At 38.9% G+C, this 25,280-nt stretch overlaps 1 pseudogene; it reads right to left on the bottom strand.

Annotated features, from left to right (window-relative positions):
* Nucleotides 1-24,785: 24,785 nt before the first annotated feature.
* Nucleotides 24,786-24,905, bottom strand: LOC129875421 (5S ribosomal RNA; annotated as a pseudogene).
* Nucleotides 24,906-25,280: the final 375 nt, after the last annotated feature.

Here is a 25,280-nt window from a genome sequence, read left to right as displayed (position 1 = left end):
GTGCAACTTTACTACTTTTTTCACCGCATGCCGGGTCGGATGTGTATAGTTCCACGCACAAGGAGATGATGTCGTATGTGAGGTGTGATATATATTATATGTTATGATGATACAATTATTCACCGAGTCCAGGGCCAGCTGTAATATGATAGTATATGTGGCAAAATAAGGAAGGAACACCGGGTCCCTCCTTAGAGGGTCGGGTATGGTATGTATATTATGATGGTACGCTATAGACGTACACCACTCCATTCACCGAGTCCCTCATTAAAGGAGTTGGATACTTTATCTAGGCATGCATATGTGATTGGAGTGATACATTTGCGACCCTAAGCCCCATAGTGAACCGGATATAATACAATTACATACATGATAAGATTATACCGTATACGGTGATATGATACCGTATACGATGATATAATGAAATGAAATACGTGATGATGCGATGCCATATGAATATGAGAAAATGATTATGACACTGAGTTCGCTAGAGGGCCGGGCATAGCATATGATAATATGTATGATTTACGTGTCCTAAGATGTAGGTACAGTAATTTGTTAAGTTGTTATACTTGTCCCCTGCATCCCTATTTCAGTTATAGTTTCAGTTATGTGTTGTTATGCTTTATATACTAAGTACATATATCTTACTGACCCTCCGTATTTCAGGGGGATGTGTTTCATGCCCACAGGTATAAATGTTCATTCTGGAGATCCGTTAGCTTAGGAGTTCCTCTCATCTATGTTGGAAGTATTTCACTGTTCTGGAGCCTAATTTTTGATACTGGTCACTTAATGTATATATTTGTACATTCAGGGGTACGGTAGGGGCCCTATCTCGCCATATGTTGCTGTTACTATTCCTAGAGGTCTGTAGACATATGGATGTGGGTTGTTTGTGAGTTCATTTCGAATGTACCTATACGGCATGTTATGAATGTTTTTTTGTTATAGCAGCCTTGTCGGCTTGCAGACCCTTAGGTGTTATGAGACGAGTGAAAGAGGCCATACGTACATGAAAAAGTTTTAACTCATTGGGGTGTTGTGTGAGTAGTATCACCTTGTTCATGGTTCAATATGACTACAACTGATAGGTAGGTATATGGGTGTCCAGGTCGGACCCCAGTCGCGGCCTACGGGGTTGGGTCGTGAGAGTAATCTCATCTTATTTTAAGAGCCTATGTAATCAATGCTATGCAAGCTTGGTACGTACTCCAATAGCTTAAGTATGTAGGACTTCCAAGTTAGTAGCTTACGTAGGTAAATCTAGTCCAATGACTCATTACTTAGCTTCCAATTCCTTCCGGATTCTTATGACTCCATTTCCAACCTTCTCTACTATGGGGTATCACATTCTCCCTTCCTTAGAGTCGTTTGATAGTATCGTAGCATATCTGGCTCACATGATAATGTCTAAGGAATTTATGAGGCATTCCAAGTTTAAAAGTGTGGGGTATAACAATATATATATAGGCCATCTTAGGAGGTGACAGGTGTCAACCCTTAAGTGGTGACACATGTCAAGACCTCATTGGGCCAACACACCCCTTTTATCTAATCACAGGCTTCTATGTGGCATGTAGGGGTCCACCACCCTTGCTCCAACTGCTTCCATGTGGCACTCTTTTTCCCCCTCATGGGTTCGTAATCTCGTCTTACTTTACAAACCTATATAATTCTTGCTACGTAAGCTTGGTATGTATTCCAGTAGCTTAAGTATGTAAAATTTCTAAGTTGGTAGCTTACGTAAATAAGTTGTGTCCTACAACTCATCATTTGGTCTCCAACTTCTTTCGGATTTTTATAACTCTATTTCCAATCTTCTCTACTATGGGGTATCACATTCTCCTTTCTTTAGAGTTGTTTGATAGAGTTATAGATTATCGGGCTCACATGGAAACTCTTAAGAAGCTTAAGAGTTCTTAAGAAGCTTTTAGAAGCTTTAAGAAACTTTAGAAAACCTTAAGAAACTTAAGAGGCTTACGATCCTTCCATAAAACTTAAGAGCCTTTCAAGAGACTTAAGAACGCATTCCAAGGTACAAAAGTGCAGGGTGTAACATCCTTCCCCCCTTTAGAACATTCGTCCTTGAATGTGAACCAAACCCTTCCTCAAGATCTTATACAGACTTGACATCACTATCAGAGTCCCAAAGGTTGGGATTACCTATAGCGTAAGGGGTAGGTACGAATACTTGTGTTTCATTTCCTCCTCCGCTTCCCAGGTCATCTCTTCACAATTTTTATTTTGCCATAATACCTTAACAGAAGCTACGTCCTTAGTTCACAATCTTCTACTTTGCCAACCCAAGATGGCGATAGGTTACTTCTCGTAGGATAACTCCTCTATGACCTAGATACCCTCTACAGGATATACCCGGGTTGGATTACCAATATACTTGCAAAGCATTGATACATGGAAGACTAAATATACCACTTCTAAATTGGCTGGTAAGTCTAGCTCATAGGCAACCTTTCCTATTCGGCGGAGGATCTGATATGGCCAATGTATCTGGGACTAAGGTCCTTTTTCCTGCTGAATCTCATTACTTTCTCTGTGGGTGGTACCTTCAGAAATGCCCAATCATTAACTTGAAACTTTAGAAGTCGACGTTGATTACCTACGTATGACTTTTGTCAATTTTAGGCGGCTAATAACCTTTTCTGCATGAGCTTCACCTTCTATACAACTTATTGGACAATGTCCGAGCCCATTAGTCATGATTTACCAACATCAACCCACCAATTGACAACCTACTCTTTTTGTTATACCAAGTCTCTTTCAGGGCCATCTGGAGACTAGAATGATAGTTGATGTAGTAAATACTCTTGACAGGTAGTAGGCAATTATCCAAGCTACCTTTGGAGTCAACCGTATAGGCTCGAAACTCCTCTTCTAGCATTTAGTTAGTAAGCTTAGTCTGTCCTTCGGTCTGAGGGTACAATGGTGTATGAAGACCTATCTGTCTTCCCAATCTCTTCTTGGAAAAATCTTCAGTAGTTAACTGTAACTCGGGCTCTGAGGCTTTTATAGCATGTGGGGTCGCCCCATTATAGATATTTACACGAGACGATAAGGGTTCCATTATGAAAGGGAACATCCTAAAACTTAAGTCATACGGACACAAATGAACACATATACACACAACCCACACATATGTCTACAAACCTCAAGAGTGTCAACGGTATCATATGGAGGAATAGGGCCCCCACCGTACCCCTGAATAAATAGATATATACATTACCAGATCAGTACCAAAAAGCTAGGCTCCGACACAATAGAGCTCTTTCCAAAATTGCTGAGTTGAAATCCTAACCTAGCTGATCCCCGAAATACGTGTCTGTACCTATGGGCATGAAAAGTAGCCCCTTGAAAAGAGAGGGTCAGCATTGAATACATACTGAGTGTATAAAACATATAATACCATAAGGATATTTTAGCTGAAATAGGGATGCAGGAGATAAGTATAATAATTAACAAATCACTGAACCTGTATCTTATGAAATAAAGTCATGTATATCATCATAACATACCGTACCCGGCCCATTGTGGGACTCGGTATTACAAATACATTATTATTTTATCATATGCATATATGTACTGTACCTAGCCCTCTAGTGAGGGACTCTGTTATACCCTGCACTTTTGTACATGGAAACATTTGTTTAGTTTCTCTAAAAGTTACCATGTTATCCATGACATTCCCAAATGATCCGTAGGAGGGGAGGATGTGATGCCCCATATTTTACATAGACTAGTTCTATTTGAGTAGTGATGGTTAGAAATAGGCTTGGAAAGATTTAAAAGGAGTTGGAAGACAAATAATGAGTCGTGGTAATCGACCTACTTGCTTAAGCTACCGGTTTGGATGTTTTACATAATTAAGATACTTGAGTACATGTTGAGCTTAAGTAGCAAGGATCACGCAAGTTATTAAGATGAGACTAGATTATGAACCTATGAAAAAGAGTAAGTAGGTGATGCACCTACTTCAAGTAGGTGATGCACCTACTTGGAATGAGTAGGTGATGCACCTACTAAAGTGGCCTCCACCAAGACACATGGTAGTTGTTGGTTGGTGCATGGGTGAGGTGGACATATATAGGAGCTGAACACGTGCCACCCTTGGGTACTGGACACATATAGGGGCTGAAAACATGTCACCCTTAGGGGATGGACATGTGTAAACCCCACATGGATAGCATATATAGGCCTAGTAATGACTAAGGCCTCATTTCTTTTATCTTCTGCACTTAGAGAAAAATAGAGATATAGAAAGACTTGGAACTTCAGCCATGGCTAGCTAAACTTGAAGCCCTAATTAGTGATCCAAAACTAATCTTTACAAGGTAATCCCACCCTTAGAAGGTCTACAACAACATGGGGTAATCCTAGGAGCAACAACATCGAGTTAATCGAAGCCATTAATATTCAGCCTCGTTGAGAAGCCAAGTTGCTAAGGTAGAGTTTGTTCTTTTCAAATTGGAGTTAATGATATTGTAATGGAGAGATTACTTTATATTAAGTGGGGTTGGAAGTAAGAAAATTACATGGTTATTGTTGACGGTGTAAATGGAAAGAATTGAAGTTGTTCTAGTTGTATTAAAGTTTGATTAGTATTGTCAATATTATGGTATTGTATTTGAAGGTAATTTGTCTATGTTGAAGGGCTGGAAATATAGTTATTGTCACGACCCAACCCCGTAGGCCGCAACTGGGGTCCGACCTGGACCCTCTTATGCGTATTTATCAACTACACTTAAGTTGAACAGTGTGTGATGTGATACTATATACAAAAATCCCAATAGTTTAAAACTTTTTCATGTACATGTAGCCTTTTTCATTTGTTTCATGTCATGAAAGGGCACGCGAGCCGACAAGGCTGCTATAACAAAAACATTCACAACATATCGAATAGGCAACATCGAAACTAACTCACAAACAACCCACATATACATATGTCTACAGACCTCTAAGAATAGTAACAGCAACATATGGCGGGACAAGGCCCCCGCCGTACCCCTGAATGTACAAATATATACATTAAGTGACCAGCCTCAAAATTTAAGCTCCAGAACAGTGAAGCACTTTCGACACAGCTGAGAAGAACTCCTATGCTAATGGATCTTCAGAATAAACATATGTACCTGCGGGCATGAAACACAGCCCCCCGAGAAAAGGGGGGTCAGTACGATATATGTACTGAGTATGTAAAGCATAACAGATCGTAACTGAGATCATAACTGAAATAGGGATGCAGGGGACAAGTATAATAACTAAATGAATTACTGTACCTGCACCTTAGGACACGTAAATCATACACATCATCATATGCTGTGCCCGACCCTCTAGTGAACTCGGTGTTATAATCACTTCTTCATAATCACATATCATCATATCATAATGCATTTCATTTCATCATATCATCGTATACGGTATCATACCATCGTATACGGTATCATCTTATCATGTATATCATCGTATCACACCCAGTTCACTGCAGGGCTCAGGGTCACAATGTATTGCTTTAATCTCATATGCATGCCTACATAAACTATCCGGCCCTTTAGTGAGGGACTCGGTGAATGGAGTGGTGTACGTCTATAGCGTACCATCATAATATACATATGTACCCGGCCCTCTAAGGAGGGACTCGGTGTTCCTTCCTTATTTCACCACATATACAATCATATTACAGCCGGCTCGGGGCTCGGTGAATAATCGTATCGTCATAACATATAACATATATCACACCTCACGTACGACATCGTCTCCTCGTGCGTGGAACTATACACATCCGGCCCGGGATGCGGTGAAAGAAGTAGTAACACTGTGCACGATAACATATCCCGGCCCATCGTGGGACTCGAGGAAGGATGGGTTACAGTATACACGAGTAGAGTAGTGAGAAACCATATGCAACTAAGGCATTATCTAAGACTCGATGAAACAGTCAAGTGAACCATCACCTGAAGACGAGGGGAGTAATTATCCGAGGTATCCCTTTAGATGTCATTAGGGCTTACATCAGTTGGGGCCTCAAGAATCACAGACATGCATCCAGATAATGCCATATAGCTTATGCAATCAGAAACATGGTTTATGCAATCAAAAACACAATTATGCAATCAGAGACACGGTTATGTAATCAGTGACATTGATCATTCTAGAGATTTCAAGGAAAGGAGCTTGTATCTCCACTTACTATTCACTGTATAGCAGTCTTGAGAATAATTGTTTGACTACTTTCAGACTCTTAATATTCAGGAATAATTACAAGTCACGAGTTACAATCAGAGCTCATAAATGGAATTACCTCTAAGCCTATATCATATACCAGTTAACTTAAAATTAATCCATTCCAAAGGAAAGAGGAAATAAGCTTTACATGTACTAGTTTTCATCACATAAAAGACTTAAGGGCAACAACTCAGCTATTGCAGGAGTTCTAACATCAAGAAGTAAATAAGAGTTTCGACTTATATTCAGGGCTTTATGAATGGATTGAATCCCACATATCATATACATATCATTTATAACTTACATCTAAGACATGCCAAAAGAAAAGAAAGATAGTTCTACATACTAATTCCAAAAACATGCCAAAAGAAAGCTTCACATACCTCTTGTGAGTTACTCTTTATCCCATTCGCCTCGTCGTCCTTTGAACCTATTCAACATAAAATTAATATGAATATCAACCTTTCTTAACCTTCCAGTATCTTAGGTTACACCTTAGTATTAATGGAATCTATTTCCTTAGTCGTTTCCTCGACTAGTTCTTTAGTTTGTTAAGGTGTTAACGAAAATTGGACAGCACCTCCCCTACAATGTGCCCTATCCGGATTTCCAATTAGGTACCTAAGACCTACAGCCAACCAACAACAACAACCTACAGCATATGTTTAAGCAATACGCAACAACAATATACAACATAAACTTCAAACGACTTATTCAAAAATACGATATCACAATAGGGCGTCTAGCCTTTATTTTGTAACGCCTTTAATTATACACAACGAGGGGTCATGTGGCTTCAACCAGCAGAACCATAAACCACTTTAAAACACATTTAGGCCCTGCAACCACACCTCACACCCCTGCAGCAACCACTCACACTAACAACATTTCACTTCGACAACAATTCGACTATAACGACTACAATTTGGATTGCTTCGAACGTTAAACATTGCTATGACATTTTTACACTTCCAGCAGCCTAAAAGGTGTTTAATACACCTTATAACAACACCATAAACTTCAAATTAGAAGTTAAGACCTTACCTCACCCGAAATTGGTCAAAATTTACCAAAGTTATCAAAACGTGAATTCTGGGCAGGTTACTGTCTCGTATTGTCCCTTAGTTTCGAAGGGCTAATTGACGGGAACAGGATTTGTGTTCTAAATGAAAGTTATAGACATGTGTCTCAAGGTCGCATACCATTTCGAATCAGCCCTACAGCAATTTTGTACAAAGCGATATGTCCAAAATATCAACAGCAGTCTGTGTAGGATTTCCAGAACGAAATCTGGACAGCAGCTCCCTCAAGCTTCACCACCATTTTTGGAGTAGAGAAAAGAAAAACTGGGTTGTAGAGTCTACATGAAAGTTGTAGCCCTATGTAATATCTTTCCAAAACATCTTTAATCACTTGAAACAGAGCTATATAGAAGGAATTATACTGGTTTTACTAACAGTGGTATTTTCAAAAACGGGTCTATTAACAAGAACAAAATCTCCTCTTTTCCCTAACGATAAATTTTATGTTGTTAAACACCGTCATATCACCATAGGATACCTTAAATAATTAATTCACGGAAAGAAATCGGGCCTTACCTATTTTTCTCCCAAAGCCGTCGCAAGTTTCTCTCCTTAAGCTTTAGGGTTCTTTGTTCACGTTGCTGCTGGAAATTTTTAATGAACAAGCTGAAGATTTTTGGATACATATCAACTAATATAGGTGGTCCCAAGGGGTGACACGTGTCAGCCCCTAAGAGGGACACGTGTCCAGCCCCTATTGGGCCACCGTGTCCATGCAAGAAGGGTGGGGCTGCCACGTGGCAGTGGGGCCCACCTCCCCCAAGCAGCTGCATCACCTACTTGTCCCTAAGTAGGTGCATCACCTGCTTGCTTGAGGTGCTGCCACGTGTCGCTCCTCCATTGGCTGCCACGCGTCGTCTTTTTCCCTTCCTCGCGGGTTCGTAATCTTATCTTACTTTAAGAGCTCATGTAATCCGCACTACGTAAGCTTGGTATATCCTTAAGCAACTTAAGTGTATAAGACTCTTAACTTAGTGTCTTACGTAGGTAAATCGAGTCCTACGACTCATTTCTTAGCCTCCAACTCTTTCCGGATTCTTATGACTCTATCTCCGACCTCCCTTCTCGCGAGGTATCACAATCTTCTTTCCTTAGAGTTGTTTGATAGTGTCGTAGCTTATCCGGCTCACTTGATAGTGTCTAAGGAATTTAAGAAGACGTTACGAGCTCAAGAGTGCGGGGTGTAACATCCTTCCCCCCTTTAGAACATTCGTCCCCGAATGTTGAATAAAACTTTCCTTAAGACTTTATACGGATCATAGGGAGATGCCTTTCTACTGGAATGACATACATTTTCATCCAAGTAATTAATATACGAGTTCCAAGACTAGGGCTATCCGTAGACATCGGGAATAGGTACGGACACTTGTGTTTCATGTCCTTTTCAACCTCCCAGTTTATGTCTTCACGATTCTTATTCTGCCATAGTACCTTGATGGAAACTATGTCCTTAGTTTGCAACCCGTTTAATCTACTGATCCCGAATGGGGATAGGTTGCCCCTCGTAGGATAACTCCCTATTACGTGGACCTCCTCCATGGGAAATATTCTGGGAGTGTCGTTCCCATTCTTACAGAGCATTGATCTATGAAAAATGAATGTATTGTTTCAAATCAGACGGTAGGTCTCACTCATAGGCAGCTTTATCTATTCTAAAAATGCTCTGTGAAGGATCAATGTATCCCCTTCTTGCTGACTTTAGGCTGCTGATCGATATCTTGTCCCGGAATAAGCTTTACTTCATCAATAATTTAGTGGATCACATCTGGGCCTGTCCCTTAATCGAAGGGCAAAATGTCATACTAAGATTCATCTGGGTTCCTCAATCCCTTTCAAAATGATTCCCAGCAGTTAGTTGTAAAATTGAACTTTTCTATCTGAGATAATATATGTGGGGACTCCGTGAAATCTTATTGTTTCCCTACTATGTCATTTCGCAGAACCCTCAGCTGAATATGCCTTTCTAACCGGAGGGGAACAGGTTGATTCTGTCAGCCCATCTACCATAGCCCGTATGAACTCCCAGTTCCTTAGAATGCGAGGTCAGTTTGTACTATAATACATATTAACTGCTTTCCACCTCTGAGTCGGGGTTTCCATTCCCTGAGATAGGTTATCAGACTGCTGATGCTTCTTTTAACTTAAACTATTGTACAACTTCTCTTAATCTAACTTGTAATGCCTTAGGTATGCTATCTTCCTCTTTTACTCAGATCTTTTCTCCAGTTTTCTTACCATACATCATATTGTAATCCTTACATAAATGTGTGTACGGATATAGAGTAGTCCAGAAAATTCCTTAGCATTGCTATACTAGTGGCTTACCTCCTTTACTCAAGGTCAAGGCTCCACTATGGCTCTTGTCCTTAATACCGATTATATCTGAATAGTTCTGCCTCGAACCATCTTACACTTTTCCTGAATAGATTCTAAATATGGCAATCACATTGTTATTACTGACTTTCTTTTATCGAGTAATCATTTGACCTCGCTCTTAGTATGCCAATATTCATAAGCTTCACAACTATTTTTGTGCCATTTTCACGAGGTGCGTTGTATTTCAGTCATAATCTTTTCTGCTCTTGGCTTACTCTATTCTATATGTGTCGTTGTACTAACCCGCTTTTATAATCTCTTTTTGTCATACTTGTTTTGTTCTCTTTCTCACTGCCCAGGGGTCACCCATCTTAGTGCTACTCTCATTCGAGCAAGCTTAACTTTAGAGTTTTGACGGAATCTGGTGCATCAGTTTGGGTATGATCACGTCCCTCTCTTATGGGGTCTCGTTTGACGTTTAAGCGTCCCCATTTACATGCAATAGCATCAATTGATTTTCTCTTACGCTTGTACTTCTTTTGTCCACTTCCCCCCTTTTAGGGTGTACCTATGTCATTCTCCGTATATCTTTAGCTATTTACACGCGAATGATTCTATTCCAACATATTTAATGGGTTGCACCATATCTACATCTTCTGTTAAATCATCCCTACGTGAGGTTGCCTTTCTAGGAAACCCTAGCACAACCGTAGGGTACTTTAATATTTGGAATATCTCGAATCGAGTCTCATCTAATGATTGATACTCGAGTAGTATCCGTAATGTAGAAGTGCATTCAAAGCCACATTCCATTCATCCAAACCAGTAATTAGGGAGGGCTCATAATTGGTGCACATTCTCCACTCGAGTGTACTTATACTTAATTAATCGCATCTATCTTGAGTGCCTCTATTAGAACTTATGTATTATTCCTTCAACTCATTTCCATTTTTGGTTGGGCGTAAGGAATTCCATATTACCCTTTATTTCCTTGCACTAGCCATCCTTTTCGTCATCATATAACCTTTATTCGAAACTTTCCTTATGGAACTTGATAAATCTTCCTTATTTGTTCCATAGCTTGCTTTTCCGTTCCACACCTATCTTTACATTCCATTTACATGGACCACATCATACCTTCTAGTTAATTCCTTACTAAGTTTTGCTTATTCTAATAATGGTTTTTGTTATTTTCACCTGGTACCTTGTTCGCATTCAGACCCATAGTATAATACCGCTTGACTTTCTTCACGATTCTTACTATGGGTTACTTACCCTTCTTAGCTAGTCTTGTCCTTAATGTCTCACAAGCTATCTTATTAACACTTCATGTCCGTCACAATTCTTTTCCCTTTGTACTCTTGTCTTACTCTTGTCTTAACCATACTGTTACTTCCTTCAACTATCACTTGTCATAGTTTACCCCTATGTATCAATTTAGGCAATGCCTTACTATCTCATCTTATCTCGATCTATCAGTCCTCTTTGGGTCATTTTCTTTGGCTTATAGTTCCTTCCTAACCTATTCTACTATTCCAGTATCGTCCTCCTAGTTTCTATTGCCATTAACTCAGCAATTAACTTATTTCTCGAGGTCAGCCATACTTTTTTAGTCAAATCTCATCATTGTTGCGAGGACAACCCTTCAAGACAAACTATAGCCCTGTATCTCATTCTCCTCTTATTTTTAGGAAAATTTGGGCAGAGTTTCCTCTATATTTCTTACTATCTCAACACCTACACGCAGAAAATACCAACAATGCCTCACAGGGCACACATATATACATTCATATTGTATAACATCTCAGCCACACAGGGCACACATATATAGTCATATCATCTCATATCGCGGCCGCACAGGGCTCCCATAATTAACAGTATGGAAATGAACTTACCTGTTATGTCCACTCGAGCTGCACCTGTTATACTTTCCTGTTTACCTTTCCTTTCACTTTTCAATTGTATCTGTCAATCGCATTTCAATACCATACCTGACATAGGGCTTTCGTGCCTTTGCTTACCTGCGTGCTTTGTAACTTTCAATATCGTCAGTTACTTTCTTCTATCGACGTTGTCTTCCTGCTAAAATCACAGGTTAGTATGAGTAATTTCATTTCCTATGGCTCGGCTCTATCGTACGATCTTAGATTTGAAAGAAAGTAACATCCTAAATGTCCTGTAGCCTCTTGTCTATAGATGTGGTGCACAACACACCGATAAACAAGACTCTACTAGATACGGTCTGTAGACATTCCAAGGACGAACTGCTCTGATACCACTTCTGTCACGACCCAACCCCGTAGGCCGCAACTGGGGTCCGACCTGGACCCTCTTATGCGTATTTATCAACTACACTTAAGTTGAACAGTGTGTGATGTGATACTATATACAAAAATCCCAATAGTTTAAAACTTTTTCATGTACATGTAGCCTCTTTCATTTGTTTCATGTCATGAAAGGGCACGCGAGCCGACAAGGCTGCTATAACAAAAACATTCACAACATATCGAATAGGCAACATCGAAACTAACTCACAAACAACCCACATATACATATGTCTACAGACCTCTAAGAATAGTAACAGCAACATATGGCGGGACAAGGCCCCCGCCGTACCCCTGAATGTACAAATATATACATTAAGTGACCAGCCTTAAAATTTAAGCTCCAGAACAGTGAAGCACTTCTGACACAGCTGAGAAGAACTCCTATGCTAATGGATCTTCAAAATAAACATATGTACCTGCGGGCATGAAACACAGCCCCCCGAGAAAAGGGGGGTCAGTACGATATATGTACTGAGTATGTAAAGCATAACAGATCGTAACTGAGATCATAACTGAAATAGGGATGCAGGGGACAAGTATAATAACTAAATGAATTACTGTACCTGCACCTTAGGACACGTAAATCATACACATCATCATATGCTGTGCCCGACCCTCTAGTGAACTCGGTGTTATAATCACTTCTTCATAATCACATATCATCATATCATAATGCATTTCATTTCATCATATCATCGTATACGGTATCATACCATCGTATACGGTATCATCTTATCATGTATATCATCGTATCACACCCAGTTCACTGCAGGGCTCAGGGTCACAATGTATTGCTTTAATCTCATATGCATGCCTACATAAACTATCCGGCCCTTTAGTGAGGGACTCGGTGAATGGAGTGGTGTACGTCTATAGCGTACCATCATAATATACATATGTACCCGGCCCTCTAAGGAGGGACTCGGTGTTCCTTCCTTATTTCACCACATATACAATCATATTACAGCCGGCCCGGGGCTCGGTGAATAATCGTATCGTCATAACATATAACATATATCACACCTCACGTACGGCATCGTCTCCTCGTGCGTGGAACTATACACATCCGGCCCGGGACACGGTGAAAGAAGTAGTAACACTGTGCACGATAACATATCCCGGCCCATCGTGGGACTCGAGGAAGGATGGGTTACAGTATACACGAGTAGAGTAGTGAGAAACCATATGCAACTAAGGCATTATCTAAGACTCGATGAAACAGTCAAGTGAACCATCACCTGAAGACGAGGGGAGTAATTATCCGAGGTATCCCTTTAGATGTCATTAGGGCTTACATCAGTTGGGGCCTCAAGAATCACAGACATGCATCCAGACAATGCCATATAGCTTATGCAATCAGAAACATGGTTTATGCAATCAAAAACACAGTTATGCAATCAGAGACACGGTTATGTAATCAGTGACATTGATCATTCTAGAGATTTCAAGGAAAGGATCTTGTATCTCCACTTACTATTCACTGTATAGCAGTCTTGAGAATAATTGTTTGACTACTTTCAGACTCTTAATATTCAGGAATAATTACAAGTCACGAGTTACAATCAGAGCTCATAAATGGAATTACCTCTAAGCCTATATCATATACCAGTTAACTTAAAATTAATCCATTCCAAAGGAAAGAGGAAATAAGCTTTACATGTACTAGTTTTCATCACATAAAAGACTTAAGGGCAACAACTCAGCTATTGCAGGAGTTCTAACATCAAGAAGTAAATAAGAGTTTCGACTTATATTCAGGGCTTTATGAATGGATTGAATCCCACATATCATATACATATCATTTATAACTTACATCTAAGACATGCCAAAAGAAAAGAAAGATAGTTCTACATACTAATTCCAAAAACATGCCAAAAGAAAGCTTCACATACCTCTTGTGAGTTACTCTTTATCCCATTCGCCTCGTCGTCCTTTGAACCTATCCAACATAAAATTAATATGAATATCAACCTTTCTTAACCTTCCAGTATCTTAGGTTACACCTTAGTATTAATGGAATCTATTTCCTTAGTCGTTTCCTCGACTAGTTCTTTAGTTTGTTAAGGTGTTAACGAAAATTGGACAGCACCTCCCCTACAATGTGCCCTATCCGGATTTCCAATTAGGTACCTAAGACCTACAGCCAACCAACAACAACAACCTACAGCATATGTTTAAGCAATACGCAACAACAATATACAACATAAACTTCAAACGACTTATTCAAAAATACGATATCACAATAGGGCGTCTAGCCTTTATTTTGTAACGCCTTTAATTATACACAACGAGGGGTCATGTGGCTTCAACCAGCAGAACCATAAACCACTTTAAAACACATTTAGGCCCTGCAACCACACCTCACACCCCTGCAGCAACCACTCACACTAACAACATTTCACTTCGACAACAATTCGACTATAACGACTACAATTTGGATTGCTTCGAACGTTAAACATTGCTATGACATTTTTACACTTCCAGCAGCCTAAAAGGTGTTTAATACACCTTATAACAACACCATAAACTTCAAATTAGAAGTTAAGACCTTACCTCACCCGAAATTGGTCAAAATTCACCAAAGTTATCAAAACGTGAATTCTGGGCAGGTTACTGTCTCGTATTGTCCCTTAGTTTCGAAGGGCTAATTGACGGGAACAGGATTTGTGTTCTAAATGAAAGTTATATACATGTGTCTCAAGGTCGCATACCATTTCGAATCAGCCCTACAGCAATTTTGTACAAAGCGATATGCCCAAAATATCAACAGCAGTCTGTGTAGGATTTCCAGAACGAAATCTGGACAGCAGCTCCCTCAAGCTTCACTACCATTTTTGGAGTAGAGAAAAGCAAAACTGGGTTGTAGAGTCTACATGAAAGTTTTAGCCCTATGTAATATCTTTCCAAAACATCTTTAATCACTTGAAACAGAGCTATACAGAAGGAATTATACTGGTTTTACTAACAGTGGTATTTTCAAAAACGGGTCTATTAACAAGAACAAAATCTCCTCTTTTCCCTAACGATAAATTTTATGTTGTTAAACACCGTCATATCACCATAGGATACCTTAAATAATTAATTCACGGAAAGAAATCGGGCCTTACCTATTTTTCTCCCAAAGCCGTCGCAAGTTTCTCTCCTTAAGCTTTAGGGTTCTTTGTTCACGTTGCTGCTGGAAATTTTTAATGAACAAGCTGAAGATTTTTGGATATATATCAACTAATATAGGTGGTCCCAAGGGGTGACACGTGTCAGCCCCTAAGAGGGACACGTGTCCAGCCCCTATTGGGCCACCGTGTCCATGCAAGAAGGGTGGGGCTGCCACGTGGCAGTGGGGCCCACCTCCCCCAAGCAGCTGCATCACCTACTTGTCCCTAAGTAGGTGCATCACCTGCTTGCTTGAGGTGCTGCCATGTGTCGCTCCTCCATTGGCTGCCACGCGTCGTCTTTTTCCCTTCCTCGCGGGTTCGTAATCTTGTATTACTTTAAGAGCTCATGTAATCCGCACTACGTAAGCTTGGTATATCCTTAAGCAACTTAAGTGTATAAGACTCTTAACTTAGTGTCTTACGTAGGTAAATCGAGTCCTACGACTCATTTCTTAGCCTCCAACTCTTTCCGGATTCTTATGACTCTATCTCCGACCTCCCTTCTCGCGAGGTATCACAATCTTCTTTCCTTAGAGTTGTTTGATAGTGTCGTAGCTTATCCGGCTCACTTGATAGTGTCTAAGGAACTTAAGAAGACGTTACGAGCTCAAGAGTGCGGGGTGTAACAGTTATAAATAAGTATGGATAATGCTGTTCACAGCAACGTTGTGCTTCTTTCCGTGTAGTTGTAATTTTATGAAGTAAAGATCGAAAATCATATTTTGATGTCATGGTTTTGGGTGGGCTGTTTATCACTTGTATTGAATGATATTGAAGTAGTTTTATTATATGTGGATGGTGGTCATTGTTGGTGGTGTTGCTGTGCTAATTGGAGATTAATTGAAAGTTCGGGTTAGGCGAGTTATATAGGAGAAATGCTATCCGATTTCCATTAAATTCTTAACTAATAAAAAAGTGTGAATGAAGAAATGATTTCTATAAGTGATTGATTTTAGATTTATAAGCTAGAAAGTTGAATTTTATTCATAATAGTGTTACTTTCATATTAAATAAGATACAGGGGTAACGAAGCATGCTTGGATACGGTGGAATCTGTAACAAGTATGTAATGTTAACCCTTCTTTCTTTTGGCATATCTTAGATATAAATGATATATGATATGAGTTTTGGGGGTAATTTCATTCATAAGCTCCGAGTATAATTCTTGACTCTTATTCACTTCTTGATGGTAAAACTCTTAAGATAGTTGAGCTATTGCCCTCAAGCCTTCTATATGCTGAATAGTAATTGGATGTATAAGCTCCTATTCCTAAAGACTCTACGATAAAAAATGTCTCTGATTCCATAAGCTATTTAGTATTATCTTGATACATGTCTATGATTCTTGAGGCTCCATTTAATATGGTCCCTAATGGCATTCAGAGGGTACCTGAGACGATTACTATCAAGATCTTCAAATGATAGTTCGTTATGATTATTCTATTGAGTCTTAGATGGTGCTTTAATTTCCATATGGTTACTCACTAGTCTCCTCGTGCATATTGTTATTACTTCTCTCACCGAGTCCCAAGCCGGGTATGTTATCGTCACAGCTTCACTATATCTTCAGTGAGTCACTTACTAGAGGGTCGGGTATGGTATAATATATATATATGATGATGCAATGATATGGTTATAGAACTGAGTCCCATAATAGGTCGGGTATGGTCTAACTGTACACTACTCTATTCAACAAGTCCCTTGCTAGAGGGTCGGGTTGGGTATATATATACATATTATGATATAATGATATAATTATAACACCGAGTCTTAAAATAGGCCAGGTATGGTATACGATGATGATATACATGATTTCATTTCATAAGATGCAGGTACAATGATTTATTAATTATTATATTTATCTCCTAACCCCTTCTTCCAGATGTGATCTCCTTTGTGGTATTTTATGCTTTATATACTTGGTAATATTCTGTGCTGACCCTCTCTCTTCAAAGGGCTGCGTTTTATGCCCGCAGGTACAGACACTTATTTCGGGGATCTGCCAGCTTAGGATTTCCACTCAGTTATTTTGGAGGGCTCCATTGTACCGGAGCCTAGATTTTTGGTATTGATCTTTTTGATGTATATATTCATTTATTCAAGGGTACGGCAGGGGCCCTGTCCTGCCATATGATGCTGTTTACACTCTTAGAGGTCTGTAGACATATGTGTGTGGGTTGTGTATATGTTTGTTCAGCTACGTCTATACGATGTGTTGTCAATATTAATATGAAATGGCAACGTTGTCGGCTTGCGTGTCCTTTCATTATATGATTAGTGGCGACTCTTCAGGAGACAAATGATAGGGATATATTTATATGAAGAAGGTATAACCCATTGGAGTCCTTATATAAGTTATCATATTGTTCGCAGTTCCGCTTGACTATATTTTATAGGTATGTATATGGGTGTCCAGATCGGACCCCAGCCACGGCCTACGAGGTTGGGTCATGACACTCGGTGAATAGAGTAGTGTACATTTATACTGTACCTAGCCCATTATGGGAATCAGTGCCATAATTATGTCAGTACATCATCATATAATCGTATACATATATCTTACCCAGCTTTAGACTCGGTGAAAGATGTATTGACAGTATGCACGAGCAGAGTAGTGAGTAACCATATGCAAATTAAATCATCATCTGAGACTCAATAGGATAGTCAAGTGAACCATCACTTGAAGATCAGGGTAGTAATCGTCTCAAGTACCCTCTAAATGTCATTAGGGATCATATCAAATGGAGCCTCAGGAATCATAGACATGTATCAAGATACTGCTAAACAACTTATGAAATCAGAGACCATTATAGAGTCCTTACAAATAAGAGCTTATACATCCAATTACTATTCAACATATAGAAGACTTGAGGGCAATGACTCAACTACTTTAAGAGTTTTAACATCCAGAAGTAAATAAGAATCATGAGTCATACTCAGAGCTTATGAATAGAATTTTCCCCAAATCTCATATCACATATATCTAAGACATGCCTAAAGAAAAGAGGGATAGGCTTTACATACCTTTTATGGATCAGCTGTAACCAAGCTTGCTTCGTTACTAGTTTAACTAGTTAACATGAAATTAATACTATTATTAATAAACTATAACTTTCTAACTTATAAATCTACAACCAACTACTAATAGGAATCATTTCCTCGTTCAGACTTCTCGATTAGTAGTTTTGATTAGTTAAGAAGTTAAAAGGAAATCAGACAGCATTTCTCCTATAACTCGCCCTATCTGAACTTCTAATTACCCTCCAATTAGCACAGCCATACCAACAACAATAACCACCATCCATATACAATAAAACCACTTCAACATTATTCAATACAAGTTCCAAACAACCTAACAAAAGCCCCGACATCAAAATACGGTTTTCGATCTTTATTTCATAAAATCACAACCAAATGAAATGGAGCATAATGTGGATATGAACAAAAAAACTTATACTCATTTATAACCACATTTCCATCCCTTCAACATATAAAAATTACCTTCAAATACAATACCATAGTTACGACAACATTAACCAAACTTTATCCAACTAGAACAACCTCAATTCTGTCCATTAACAACGTCAACAATAACTATATAATTTTCTTACCTCCAATCTTATTTAATACAAGTAATATTTCCATTACAACATCATTAACTCCAATTTTAAAGAAAGAAACCCTACCTTAGTAACGTGGCTCCGCAACTCGACTGAAAATTGATAGACTTCTCATTGAACTTTCTTGCTGCCCCAATAATTAATATATGTTGTTAAACACCTTTATTTTATCAAAAAATACCTTAGATAATTAATTTATATATCAAAATTGGAGGACTTACCTTGTAGTAGCTCTTGCCGTGGCCCTCTCTTCCTTTCTCTCTATTTTTCTCCAAATTTTCCAAGTGTAGAAGATGAGAAATGAGGGCTTAGTCATAGTTAGACATATATAAGGAGGGAAGGATGTGATACCCTATAGAAGGAAAGGTTAAAAATAGAGTCGTGGGAATCCGGAAATAGAGTTGTAGGACTCAATTTACTTACGTAAGCTACTAATTTAGAAGTCTTATACACTTGATATACTTAAGTACATAGCAAGCTTACGTGGAAAGGATTACACGAGTTCTTAAAATAAGATGAGATTACGAGCTCACGAAAGAGAAATAAGGAAACGACACGCCTACTCGAAGAAAGTAGGTGATGCACCTACTTGGACCAATAGGTGATACACCTACTTAGGGTCAAGTAGGTGATGCAGCTGCTTGGGGGAGGTGGACCCCACCACCACATGGCAGCCCCTATTGGCAGCATGGATTTATGGCCCAATAAGGGCTTAACATGTGTCACCCTTAGGGGATGACATGTGTCACTTCCTAAGGAACCATATATATGTATTTTAATGACTCTTAAGTCATTATTTATCCAAAAATCATCCCAAATCATAGAGAGAAAAACGTGGAGAAGAAGAAGGGAAGGAGGCAGCCATGGTTTAGAAGAATTAAAGGTGAGTTCTTCACTTTTCCTCCGCGAATTAATTATCTATGATGTTGCTCAACCCTGTGGAGGTGTATATATATATCTTACGATGTCTACAGAATTAATTCTTCCGCTTGGAACTTGAGAGAAAGTTGAAAGAACAAAGAGAGAAAATGTTAAGAACTAGTTAACAAACCCGTTTTATGAAGGGACTGGTGTTAGTAATATCGGTATCAATTCTTGTCTACAGATTTGTTTCGAATGATTTAATATGTTTTAGAAAGGTATTTCATAGGTCTATAAATTTCATTTAGCCTTTAAAATCCAGTTTTGCTTTTATTTCTCGAAAGAGGGTGATGAAGTATCGAGGAGGTACTACCCAGATTTTGGTTTTGGAAATCTTACACGAACTGCTGTTGGTATTTTAGGCATATCGTTTTGTACAGAATTGATGTAGGATTGATTTGAAATTGTATGTGACCCTAAGACACATATCTATAACTTTCATGTAGGACATAAATCCTGTTTCTCTCAATTACCCCTTCGAAACGAAGAGACAATGCAAGATAGTAAGCTGTCCAGAATTCACATTTTGATAGTTTTGAGTGAGTTGTTTGGGGTTTGTATTGTGTAATGTTGGTGTGAATTACTTGTATATATGTTGCAGGTTGTTGTTTTTTGTTGGCTGTAGTTATTAATGCCGTAACTAATTAAAGGACTAGTCGAGGAAACGAACAAGGAAATAGATTCCATGAATACTAAGGTGGAACTGAAGGTGCTGGAAAGCCCATAGTGGTTGATATTCATTTTACTTCCATGATGAAAAGGTTCAAAGGACGACGAGGCAAACATGACAAAGAGTAACTCGTATGAGGTATGTAAAGCTTTCTCTTGGCATGTTTTGGTATAAGTACGTACAACTATCTTTCTTTCCTTTTGGCGAGTCTTAGCCTCAAGTGAATTGTATGTGGAATGTGGGGATAATTTCATTCCCATAACTCCAAGTACGCCTCATAATCCCTAACTAAAGTTAGGTGTTCACACCCCTACAAGAATTGAGCATTGCCTGTTAAGGTTTCTACGTGCTAAGAGTAGTGTATGGGAAACTATCTTTCCTTTCTCTTGATATGTACTTGGTATGAAAATGAGATTATGATGCCATAATTATTCATCGAGCCCCAGGATGGGCCGGGTACGATATATGTATACAATGACCACCTGAAGGAAAGTACAGACTATATAGAGTTTACTCTCTTTCTTTTTCTGGCATGTCTTAGTTGTAAGTTAAATATGATGTGATTTCCGGAGTAACTCCATTCTTAACATCTCCTATTTACTTTTGAATATCAAACTCTGATAGTAGTTGAACTATTTCCCTAGAAACTTCTATATGTTAAAGAGGTACCAAATGTACAGGCTCCAAGTCTTAAAGACTATCCGAGACTAAGTGTTTTTGATTCCATAAATGATTTGGCCCTATGCTAATATATGTCGAGGGTCCCCGAGATTACTTTTAAGGCAGCCCATAATGGCATTTAGAGGACACTCGAGATGACTACACCGTTATTCGGGTCCTTAAACAAAAGCTTAACTTTCTTATTTTGTCGAGTCTCTGATAATGATTTAAATTGCATATAGTTACTCACTACTCTACTTGTGTATACTGTAACACTTCTTTCACCGAGTCCCGGGCCAGGTACGTTATCATACATAATTCACTGCATTGTCCACTGAGCCCCTCACTAGAGGGCCGGGTACATATGTATATATATGATAATGTGTTGTAATAAGGAGGTGATGGCACTGGGGCCATGATGGTTTTACAGATATGATTCACTGGACCCCTGAAAGGGCTGGCTATATGGTATGATCTGAGCATGCATACTTTTGTAATTCACAGAGTACAAGTACAGGATTCTAATTGGATAATTTTTCCCCTACTTCTTTATTTCGAATATACTTCCAATTGTGTTATGTTACATTTTACATACTCAGTACATATGTCGTACTAACCCCCTTTTCTCGGGGGGCTGCGTTTCATGCCCGCAGGTATAGATACAGGTTTTGGGAGTTCGTCAGCTTAAGATTCTGTGCAACTCAGCTGGAAGAGGCTCCATTGTGTCAGGGCCTAGTTTTTGATACTGTCCACAGATGTATAAAATAGTTTTGTCCATTTAGAGATACGGTGGGGGCCCTGTCCCGCCATATGTTGTCGTTAATATTTTTAAAGGTCTGTAGACATGTATATGTGGGTTGTGTATATCAGTTTTATTCAACTGGGTCTACATGATGTATGGTATATGTTATTATGTTATGGAAGCCTTTTCGACTTGCATGCCCTTGCATGTTATGACACAAACGAAAAGGGTTATAGGTTTATGAAAATGTTGTCGCCCAATGGGGCTCTGTTATATGATATTGTTTTATTTACAGTTCAATTTGACCACAACTGATAGTTAGGTATAAGGGGGGTCCAGGTTGGACCCCAGTCGCGGCCTATGGGGTTGGATCGTAATAGAAGTGGTATCAGAGCAGTTCGTCCTTGGAATGTCTACAGACCATGTCTAGTAGAGTCTTGATTATTGATGTGTTGTGCGCCACATCTATAAACAGGAGGCTATAAGATGTTTAGGATGTTACCTTTCTTTCACATCTTAGATTGTGCTTTAGATCCGAGTCATAGGAAAATTTCTTATACTAATCTTGGATCTTAACAGAAGAACGACACCAATAGAAGGAAGTAATTGATGATATGGGAAGTTATGAAGCATACAGGTAAGTAAAGTAAAGGCACGGAAGATATCCGTTGGGTAAGGTATTGAAATACTATTGAAATGTAAAGTTGAAACCTGAAAGGAAAGCAGATAGGAAGTGTAATAGAATTAGTTTGAAGGTGGACATATGAGGTAAGTCCATTATTTTCATACTATTATAGATATTGGAAGCCCTGTGTGGCCGTGATATGATATGAATATATATATCTGTGTTGGCCTTGTGAGGCATTGTTGGTATTTTCTACGTGCAGGTTTGGGATAAGTAAGAAATATAGAGGAAACTGTGCCGAAATTTTCCCAGAACAAGAAAAAAAGGGTTAAAACATAGCTTTATAACATGTCTTAGAAGTGGATACCAAGTACCCCTATTGTTTTTAATTAAAGTTGTAGGAGGTACTCTTTATGTCATCGACAAGGGGCACCATTCCTACTGGGAGAGTTTTATTTCAGAGAAACAAAAGCATATCTGAGCAGGAAAGTTCAGATCACGGTATCTCCAGCTGTATTTGTGTTGTAGGAAAGGAAAGAAGAACTCCGGATAAAGGGTAAAATGTCAAGAAATTGAGTTCACTTTTCTTGAAAAGTAGCAAGCCCCAACTCATAGTTAAAAATTGAATAAGTTGTTCATAACTTGAGGATTAACCTGGAAGGGAACCAGGGAAGTCAAACATTAAGAAGTATTGTGATGTTTAAAGGACTCTAGTTTTCTTTTAGCGGTGGTTGAAAAGTGTTCTGTGATAACATTTTATTAGTGTCAAACTAACTAATTGGAGAAAGAAATTCTAATAAAAGTTTCCCAAAGAGATGTTATGAACTGAATATGAGTATGAATTTAAAGGTATGGTATAGCAGTACGGGGACAAAGTGAGACCGCTACTAAGGCACATTTGGTAGAGGCTAATTAAGTTAAAAGTCTGCGTTGAGTACGCAACAAGAGTCTGGAGCTTAAGATATAAAGGAATGATGCGGGTACACAACATCGCCCTAAAAATAGTGGAACTCTTAAGGGACGAGGATGGTAAACTTAAGGAATAATTGGTGTAACCTACATTCACCCCAAGGAATAAAAGGCGCAGCTTCCATTCATCTCAAGAAACAAAGGATATAGGTTTGGAAAGCCACTACTCCAAGAGAACATGGGACAATGAATGTTGGAATACAAATGTTGCCTAGTTAAAAGAAAATTTAGAACGACTACAAGTGTATATTAATTTTTTATAAAGACAAGTAGAATGTGGCCTCAAACGAGTTATTCCATAGGTCCCATTACTCAAGTACAGATTACTAGATGAAGTGTCGCACTATGTATGAAAAGGGTTCTCGATGCTTCGTAATTTAGCCAAGGTTCCGTACATGGATAATCAGGTGGGCAAAGAAAAATGTAGACAGACAGGGACATGATACAGTACCTAGTAGACTGTGGAAGGAGACTGGATGAATTTGAAATGAGGCATAGAGACATAGAGAAAGGTATAAGCGGATAAAGGTATAAGTACCCTCTAAAGGGGGGAAGCAAATGAGAGAACTGCAAAGGTAATATAGAGGCAATTGATATGAAAACATTCTTGAGATTGATGGTTAAACTTCAATAAGATCCCTTGCTGAACAAAGCTAAAAAGATGTGGAAGCCACCAGTAATTGGATAGAAGTCAAAATGGTATGTAAGACAGGGTTAAGAAGTTTTGATGAGACCCTGAACGGTATAACACTAAAAGGTGAGTGCTTATAAAAGCAAAATAATATAGCAATGAAAGGATATCGAATAACTCAAGGGACACTACGAAGGATAATGACAACATGCTAGATCAAAAGCCAAATGTTGGCTGTAGAGTTGGTCGCAAATGATATTGCGATAGATAAATAACCAAGGACAAGAAATAACAAGACTCATGTGGTAGAAGATGAGCAATGAGTAAATAAGGAAATAGAAAGAAGTGCGACAAGGTATTTCTTGCACACTCTCATATTCTCGTAAAGGTAAAGAGTGACATGAGAATGTGTCAACAAGGTTACAAGCGGGGGTAAGGAAAAATTGTGAAATGGTTTAAATAAGAAGGACAGGACTAGCTGGTTACTATAGGATTGACAAGCTTATATGTCAAATTCCTTTAAAACTATGCCAGCTAATGATAGAAAGAACTCAAAATAGATCAAAGGGCACTATATGAACGAACTTTAGCGCTACTCAATAGCCAACCCTAATGAATAGGTGCGTACAAAAAGGGGTGAATACAATAGAAGGATTTAAACCAAAATGACCAAAAAGGGACATGGTCGTAGTGGAACTAAAGATCTACCCCTATACTGGTTGCAAGATAACAGAGGAAAGGCAAGGCAACACATAAAGACTAGTGAGACGATGCTAAGATAAATTTTGGGCTAAGTTGAGTGCCCCGCACATTATTGCAAGGATTGTAATGAAACGCGACATGAGGACTTCCCAAGAAGGTCACCCATCCTAGTACTTCTCTCACCCCAGCATGCTTAACCTCAAAATTCTGATGGAACTTAATGCATTAGTGCTGGTATGATCATTCGAGATGAAATAATCTAAACTAGTGATGGGGGAATGATATGATATTATGTACCTGGAGTATTATAAGATACGTTAAGGCAATTGTAATAAGGGCTTAAGGGAAACCAACAATATTAATTAATTACCAACTGATGGCAAACTTGAATGCCACAGTTCTTCGACATAGTACCAGTTAATGATAGGCAAACGATCGAATGGCTATATGGGCCAGTGGGCATGGGAATTTCAACAACACTTGGCAGCCAACTCTAAGGATTGAAAAGCAAAACCCAAAAGGTAAGGGTAGCAGTTGATGTAATTTACAGAAGACAGGAAGTAATATGCGAGGTCGAAAATCCCAGAATATGACAAGGGCTACAAGACTCACATCGCACTCCA

The sequence above is a fragment of the Solanum dulcamara genome, chromosome 11, assembly GCF_947179165.1.
Source record: "Solanum dulcamara chromosome 11, daSolDulc1.2, whole genome shotgun sequence".
NCBI lineage: Eukaryota > Viridiplantae > Streptophyta > Magnoliopsida > Solanales > Solanaceae > Solanum > Solanum dulcamara.
This window is presented reverse-complemented; position numbering and strand designations above follow the sequence as displayed.